The sequence below is a fragment of the Elgaria multicarinata genome, chromosome 19 (assembly GCF_023053635.1).
Source record: "Elgaria multicarinata webbii isolate HBS135686 ecotype San Diego chromosome 19, rElgMul1.1.pri, whole genome shotgun sequence".
Classification (NCBI taxonomy): Eukaryota; Metazoa; Chordata; class Lepidosauria; order Squamata; family Anguidae; genus Elgaria; species Elgaria multicarinata.
Genome location: NC_086189.1, coordinates 4,845,322 through 4,852,500, shown reverse-complemented (window position 1 = coordinate 4,852,500; position 7,179 = coordinate 4,845,322). Strand labels below are relative to the sequence as shown.

General features: G+C 47.4%; 2 protein-coding genes across 2 annotated transcripts in view; both read right to left on the bottom strand.

Annotated features, from left to right (window-relative positions):
* Positions 1 to 7,179, bottom strand: part of PTRH1 (peptidyl-tRNA hydrolase 1 homolog) — a 295,083-nt gene that overhangs the window by 273,714 nt on the left and 14,190 nt on the right. The window lies entirely within an intron of this gene.
* AK1 (adenylate kinase 1) overlaps positions 1 to 7,179 on the bottom strand; it is a 32,682-nt gene that overhangs the window by 20,089 nt on the left and 5,414 nt on the right. The window lies entirely within an intron of this gene.

Genomic DNA, 7,179 nt, shown 5'->3' with positions numbered 1-7,179 from the left:
TCAGCTCACGCCGTCGTGCACGGATTTCTAAGCTGCGGCCATGACGACTAGCAGCATTACTTGAACAAGCGAATGACACAGCTTGGATCTCAAGAAGAGATGCAAACATTTTAATAAATAAGTAAATAATAAATAAATCCAGGCAGACAGATGCAAAAGCACCATTCAGCGATGCAGTTACACAGAATTTGGACGTAATGATTTAATGCTCCCACCTTTAGATCTGGCTAGCGAACTTCAGGCCAAATCCAGCCCTCCAGCATTCCCCAGAATGCTCCACCCACTTCCCCTGGCTCCACCCACCATTGTTTTGTGGTTTTCCAGTTTTCTTGCCGTCCTCCTCGCCCCTTTCTAAAAGCTTGAAACATCTCTCCTAAGACGTAGGTACTGGCAGTAAGATCTTGAACCTGGTTCTCCCAAATCCCAGTCCAACACTCCAACCATGACCCCATCCTGGTTCTCCCCACTAGCTTTAAGCTACAGTATTCTGGTATATTTATGTGTGTGTTTCAGCCCTGCCCATTTTGCCTTGGACTCTGCCGACTACTGGGAGGCAGACAATCAGAGCTTCTCTGAAATCAACTGCCCCTCCCTGGGCTGAAAGCGTTTCTCCACCCCTGCTTCAGATGGTAAAACTAATGGTGGATGTAACTATACTATGGGCCTGTTCAGAAGACACCTTAAACCATGGCTTTAACCACGGTGGTTAAACCAGAAAGGCAGGCTGTGTTCAGAAGACACCTTAAACCAGGGCTTTAACCACAGTGAATAAGGATTTTTGCTTTATTCACCATGGTTAAAGCCGTGGTTTAAGGTGTCTTCTGAACACAGCCTGCCTTTCTGGTTTAACCTCCGTGGTTAAAGCCATGGTTTAAGGTGTCTTCTGAACACAGCCTGGCTTTCTGGCTTAACCACTATGGTGAAAGCCATGGTTTAAGGTGACTTCTGAACACAGCCTGGCTTTCTGGCTTAACCACCATGGTTAAAGCCATGGTTTAAGGTGTCTTCTGAACACAGCCTGGCTTTCTGGCTTAACCTCCATGGTTAAAGCCATGGTTTAAGGTGTCTTCTGAACACAGCCTGGCTTTCTGGCTTAACCACTGTGGTGAAAGCCATGGTTTAAGGTGTCTTCTGAACACAGTCTGGCTTTCTGGCTTAACCACCATGGTTAAAGCCATGGTTTAAGGTGTCTTCTGAACACAGCCTGGCTTTCTGGCTTAACCTCCATGGTTAAAGCCATGGTTTAAGGTGTCTTCTGAACACAGTCTGGCTTAACCTCCAGGGTTAAAGCCATGGTTTAAGGTGTCTTCTGAACACAGCCTGGCTTTCTGGCTTAACCTCTGTGGTTAAAGCCATGGTTTAAGGTGTCTTCTGAATGGGGGTCTATGCCTTTTTTGAGATCTTTTTCTTCTTCTAATGGAGCAACTTGGCTGCCTACGATCTTTACCTGTGTTGGCTCTTGGGGTGAATCCATCACCAGGGGCCTGTCGATTCGCCCAGAAAGCTCGCGGGTGGCTGCACAGTGGTGCTGCGTCGATTCTCCAATGCAGCAGCCACCTCACAGCCATCGCGGGGCTTTCCTGAGAAGCTGCGAAGCAAAAAAGCCGGGGACTTACCCTGAGTTTTTTTTCCACAGCAAGGTGAGTACGGTGCATCTGCTGTCCATCCTCGCTCTGAAATCACGGCAGAGGCACGGCCAGGTGGATGGTGATCCCTGACTGGTCACCTGTTTTCATGCCGTCCTCCTCGCCCCCTTTCTAAAAGCTTGAAACGCCTCTCCTAAGACGTAGGTACTGGCAGTAAGATCTTGAACCCGGTTCTCCCAAATCCCAGTCCAACACTCCAACCATGACCCCATCCTGGCTCTCCCCACTAGCTTTAAGCTACAGTATTCTGGTATATTTGTGTGTGTGTTTCATCTCTGCCCATTTTGCCTTGCGCTTCGCCCAACATCTGCCTGGGCAGGGGGCAGGGGGCAGGGGGCAGGGGGTGGGCCCGGCTGCCAGAAACCCTGTTTTTTAGCTGGGATTAGCTGCCGCCACTCTGACACAGCAAAAACACGGGGCTTTGCTTATCGTGGTGGCAACCCACTGATGTGTCGGCAACTTACACGGACAAATGTTGTTGGTTCTTGATCACTTGTTTTATCAAAACCAAAACAGGCTATTAAAGAAGAAAATGGTTGTAGACCATGGTGGTGTCACAGCGTCTTTAAAGATGCCTTTTCTTTTCTTTTTTGGATACACCAGCTACTATCTGTAGTCCCGAAATGGCCATAAAAACGCAGCAATAAATCTCAGAAATGGGCCTGGGAGATTTCTCCAACTTTTTATTCTCTTCCAAGAAGCCACATCTAATCAGCCATTCTCAGTATCTGGCTCCATTTAGATCTTCATCTCCATCCTAACGGATAAGTCATTCATTTTCCTGCCCCCATTTGAAGTAATCCCCCCCAAAAAAACCAGGTTCAAATTGGGTGGCCATCTGTAGAGGCTTGGGACTCCGATGTCAATGGGGTGGTGAATCCCCTCTCTGGGTTTCACACAGAACCAGTCACAACTCTAAAGGCGCTATTGGAGTCACGAGCCTCCATGGGTGGCCATGGGTCCTATTTTACATAGGACAATCCTCCACTTGAAGGGCTGTCCAGTCCAAGTCTAGTTTAAAGAAAAAGAACTCTAGGAAAGGAAAGCAGAAAGGGGACTTGAAGATGGCACACAAATCGCCCAGGCAGTGTCACGTCCGCTATGGCGAAATGTATCACAGTACATTGTATCCAACTCTGCACCTATGCCTATTAATTAACATGTGCCAAGTTAATGCAAATATGTGTCCTCTTTCATCCCCTTGTTTGGTGATGCCTAGGGATCTCCGGCACTGGGAAATCGCTTTCTTCTTGGGCTTGATGTGTAGGTAGGACTCATCTTGTGTCTGTGAGCTGGGCTGTGGGCTGTTCCCCGAACACCAATAACTTTTTGGAGGGTTTTTTTGGGGGGCGGGGGTGGGGAGAAGGTCCTGCAATTTGTGCACATTTCCGAGCATATCGCAGAAATAATGGTTGAATTTGCACAATTTGCGCAAATCCGACTGTTGTGTGCACATATTTGGCTGTAACTTGCACAAATTGGTGGGAAAGAGTGGGTTCAGGACCCTGGACAGAGCTGCATTCAGGACTGTGGAGAACACCCTTGCAGCTGAATAAGTTAAGTTATCCCAGCATTGGCTTAGAGCAACTGGCAAGATTTTATAGCCAGGCCAGGAGAGACCTCCTGGGAGCTCCACGTTCTCAAGCACTACATCTGATTTGTTTTAAAGAGCTAGCTGCTAGCTTCTTCTGGTTATTTAGGATTTAGGGACTGGGGGGTTGGGTGAAGGATACTCCCTTGACTGGAAGAGTCCCTGATCTATTCCTCAGAATCAAAGGGTAGTGGCATCTCTTGGACAGGGTGCAGGAACCAAAGCTTGCCTGAGAAGGTCTGGGAACTGGTCCACACTCCTCCGCAGAGTCACTGTCACTGGAAATCTCCGTCTCAGAGCATTTCTACACAAGGCTTTTAGTGCACGCTCATGATTGGTCACTCACGGGAGTTTGCAGGTCAACCTCCGGAGTGTCTCCCGCACTTTTTGAGCTTTACTCCGCTTTTTAAAAGGTCAGAGATGAAGTGATAAGAAAGATTAATGAGAGATGTTGGCAGTATGAAATGATGGTGTTGTGCTATAATTCAGCCGCTAGATGGCTCTGTGCAATGGAAAAGATGGGATGTTGCTGAGAAAGGAAGTTTTCAATTCAATTCAAATCACGTGTCCACCATGTAAAGGCGCCCACTGTAATCCCGGAAAGAAACCAGAAGCAGAAAGCCCCAGTAAGGATGCAGGATTTCAGCCTCAACTGATGACTCTCTGTCCTGGGCTGTAACTCTGGGGATTGTGAACTCAGGTTCCAGGGCAGTGTTCCTTTGTGCTTTCCATGCAGCCCAAGCACCATCCTGACATGGGATTTGCTGCTAGTCTGATTAAAATAGCTAATATTAATCATACACAAGTAGTATTTCTGAAGGACAAGATAATGTGGTCCATTTTTTTTACTTTGGGAGCTTGAAGGAAGTTCATTCATTATCTCAGCCTTCACCAAGCCGGTGGCCTCCAGATATTTTGGACCACAATTCCCATCAGCCCCAGCCAGCATGGCCAACGGTCAGGAATCCTGGGAATTGTAGTTCAAAATAGCTGGAGGACACCAGGTTGGGAAAGCCTGGGTTATCTCACATTGGGCAAATTGCTTCTCCTTTCAGCCTCAGTTCCACCACCTGTGAAATGGGAACAATTGTGGCTTACTTCTCAGGGAGAACACAGCAGAGGCTATAAATTCAGGATGCTATTTCACTGGTTAACATCTGACCGCACCTCCTTCTTGCCACCCCAAGAGTAACAGCTGAGAGCGTTCAGCTGAGGAGGCAGGCACCTAAAATAGACACATGCCTCTTTGCAAAGTTCACGGCCCGCCTCACTGGACTTACTGGCATAGAAAGGAGAGAGGTCCAGTTTCACTCCCCTTCGGCCAGACCTAATAAGGACGGATGACCTTGAGGTTTTGCTTGCTTCGGAGTTCTAAGTATGGCCTAGCCTTAATAAAACCGGACAGTGGTCACATCCAGCCCTTTGCTGCAAGTGGGTAGGTGGGGGTGGAACAGGCACTACAGAGCATGGTAACGGCTGTTCTCCCCAAATGTTAAAGCTGTCCTGAGCACTCAGGGGGGGAAAGCATGTGGTACAGCCCTGCCTGCACCATCCTCTTTTACTGCAAAGAATCCCCTTCCCCTTGCATTTAGAGAATGGAGGTTGCAATCCTATGTAGAATATGGCTTCCTGGATGACAGCTGGTTGGCCCCTGTGTGAACAGAGTGCTGGACTAGATGGTCTGATCCAGCACGGCTCTTCTTATGTAGAATAAATCTCATTAAAGTTCGTGGGATTCGCTTCCGAGTAGACATGCAGAGGGGTGCACTCGCCAGTGAGAAAGCTAGGCCAGAAGCCTGAGATGCTAGCTAACTATGCGCAGGGAATTGTTGATGTGTGAGGAAGCATTCAAACATTAACTTTACACACACACACTCAGAAGTGGCACAATCCCAAAAGACTGTACCAGGAGATATGCACAGCCCAGCACGCACACACACACACACAGAGACACACACAGATCAGGAGCCCTCCAGATGTTTTGAATTCCAACTCCCATCAGACCAATGGTCAGGAATTATGGGAGTAACCCCTCCCCCATGTAGATTTACTCTCTTGATGGTTAGACAAAGGTAGTGGATGCGAGAAACCCCAAAGGCACAGAGTAATACCAACCCAACGTGCTCTCCATTCAGTCGAGAAAGACACTAGCAAATCGGAAAGGATTCAGCCCCCAAGGCGATAAAAGGCAGAGTAGACCAGAGAGCTCTCGTGAGACATAATACACAACACTGCACTTACACATTCGTTGCTCATTGACCTAAATATACTACCACCTCCAGGTTCTGTGCTAAAATTTACAGCTGGTTTACACAATTGGACTAATGCGACAGGACAGACTGGTTTGGTTCAACCAACGGATCGCATATTTAAATGCTCCCCCCTGTCATTCATTCATTTATTCATTCATTCAGTAGATTTACAGCCTGCTTTTCAGCGTAAATCTCCCCTGAAAGCGGATTACCACTAAAAATACAAAATAGATTACCAACTCCTAAAAACAATATATGAATCCAAAGAGAATCCAAGAGAGGATTGTCCCTGTCTTTTCTGTTTCCTTGTCACTGCCATAGTGCTGAGACTGTGAAATGAAGACACCTGTAACTCCGCTTGCAAAGTAATGGGCGTGCACTTTAGAGATACTTGTTTTTAAAGGGTGCAAAGCTATGCATGTTTAGACAGGAAAATGGCCTACAACTCCCAGCATTCCCCAGGCTGGGGAATGCTGGGAGTGGTGGGCCATTTTCCTGTCTAAACTTGCATAGAATTGCACCCTAAGTGATTTTAATTAATTTAAATGTTCCCATATGGTTGAAGCCCGCAGTAGCACCTCCAGCCACTAGGGGCAGCACATGGATGCCATGAGAGATTTGTAGGCCGAAGGACTACCCCTCCCCAATGCTGTGGGGCAGCCCCTTTGCAGGGGAATGGAGGGTGCAGACCCCTTCCTCAGGGGCTATGGGTTGAACCATAACAGGGGTTTCACTCAGACACGGCGGGCAGCAATATGTCCAAATTGGACAGCTCCATAACTTGGCTTGAATTCTTTGCTGCATCAAAATATTCCAACCCTTCCAAAGGCTCATAAGTTTGCTAGAAACCAATATGTGGGGCCACCATCAAAAAGGCCCAGGTACTTCCTGGTTGATCAGCGAGCAGAGCTTTGGATACTGAGCTCATAAAGGTCTGTCTGAACCCTGAAGTGGTACAGTCCTGGTAAATACCATTTGATTTAGCATGTATAAATTTGGCTTAAGAAAGGCCAAGGAGGAGAGAGCACATTAAGGAGCTATTTTGTGGCTTGATTCCAGATATTACCTCAGCTGAAATGACACATACATGCAGAAAATGCATGTGGTACAGCCCTCCCTGGTTTGTACCAGTGTGGACAACTGGGGGACGATGTTTTTTTTTGGTTTGTTTTTTACAATGTTGCGCCTTGTCAAAAGCACCCCTGCACCTGGAAAGCTAGAGTCTAAAAACCCTTTACCCTGCCAAGCTACTTTTCCATGCCTAGGGAGTTTTGTTTTAAGATGGAGGAACATTCAAACCGGCAGTTCCTCCCATCTGCAAACGGAGGAGTACCGTTCAGGAAGGACACTATGGAAGAACTCTTTCTCTGCACATTTGCATAAGCAAATAAGCTACTTAGAGGTATGGAACTGGGTGGCCGCCCTCATTTAGAATCTCTAATCTCTACAGTCCTCACAGGCAGAGGGTTTATGTATTCATTCGGAACGGTTATATACCCCTTTTCAACGCAAAGGTCTCAAGCTGGTTTACATAGTAAAAGAGGGCTTGCACCAGAGATGGGCAAAACGTAACTCGTAGAACTCTGGGTGATTTGTTGTAGAATCAACAGAGGCGTCTGATTCCGAATGGTCTAACAACAGTAAACACGAAAAAGCTGCTCTTTCTTTCTCTCCTGGCCCCCAGGTCAGG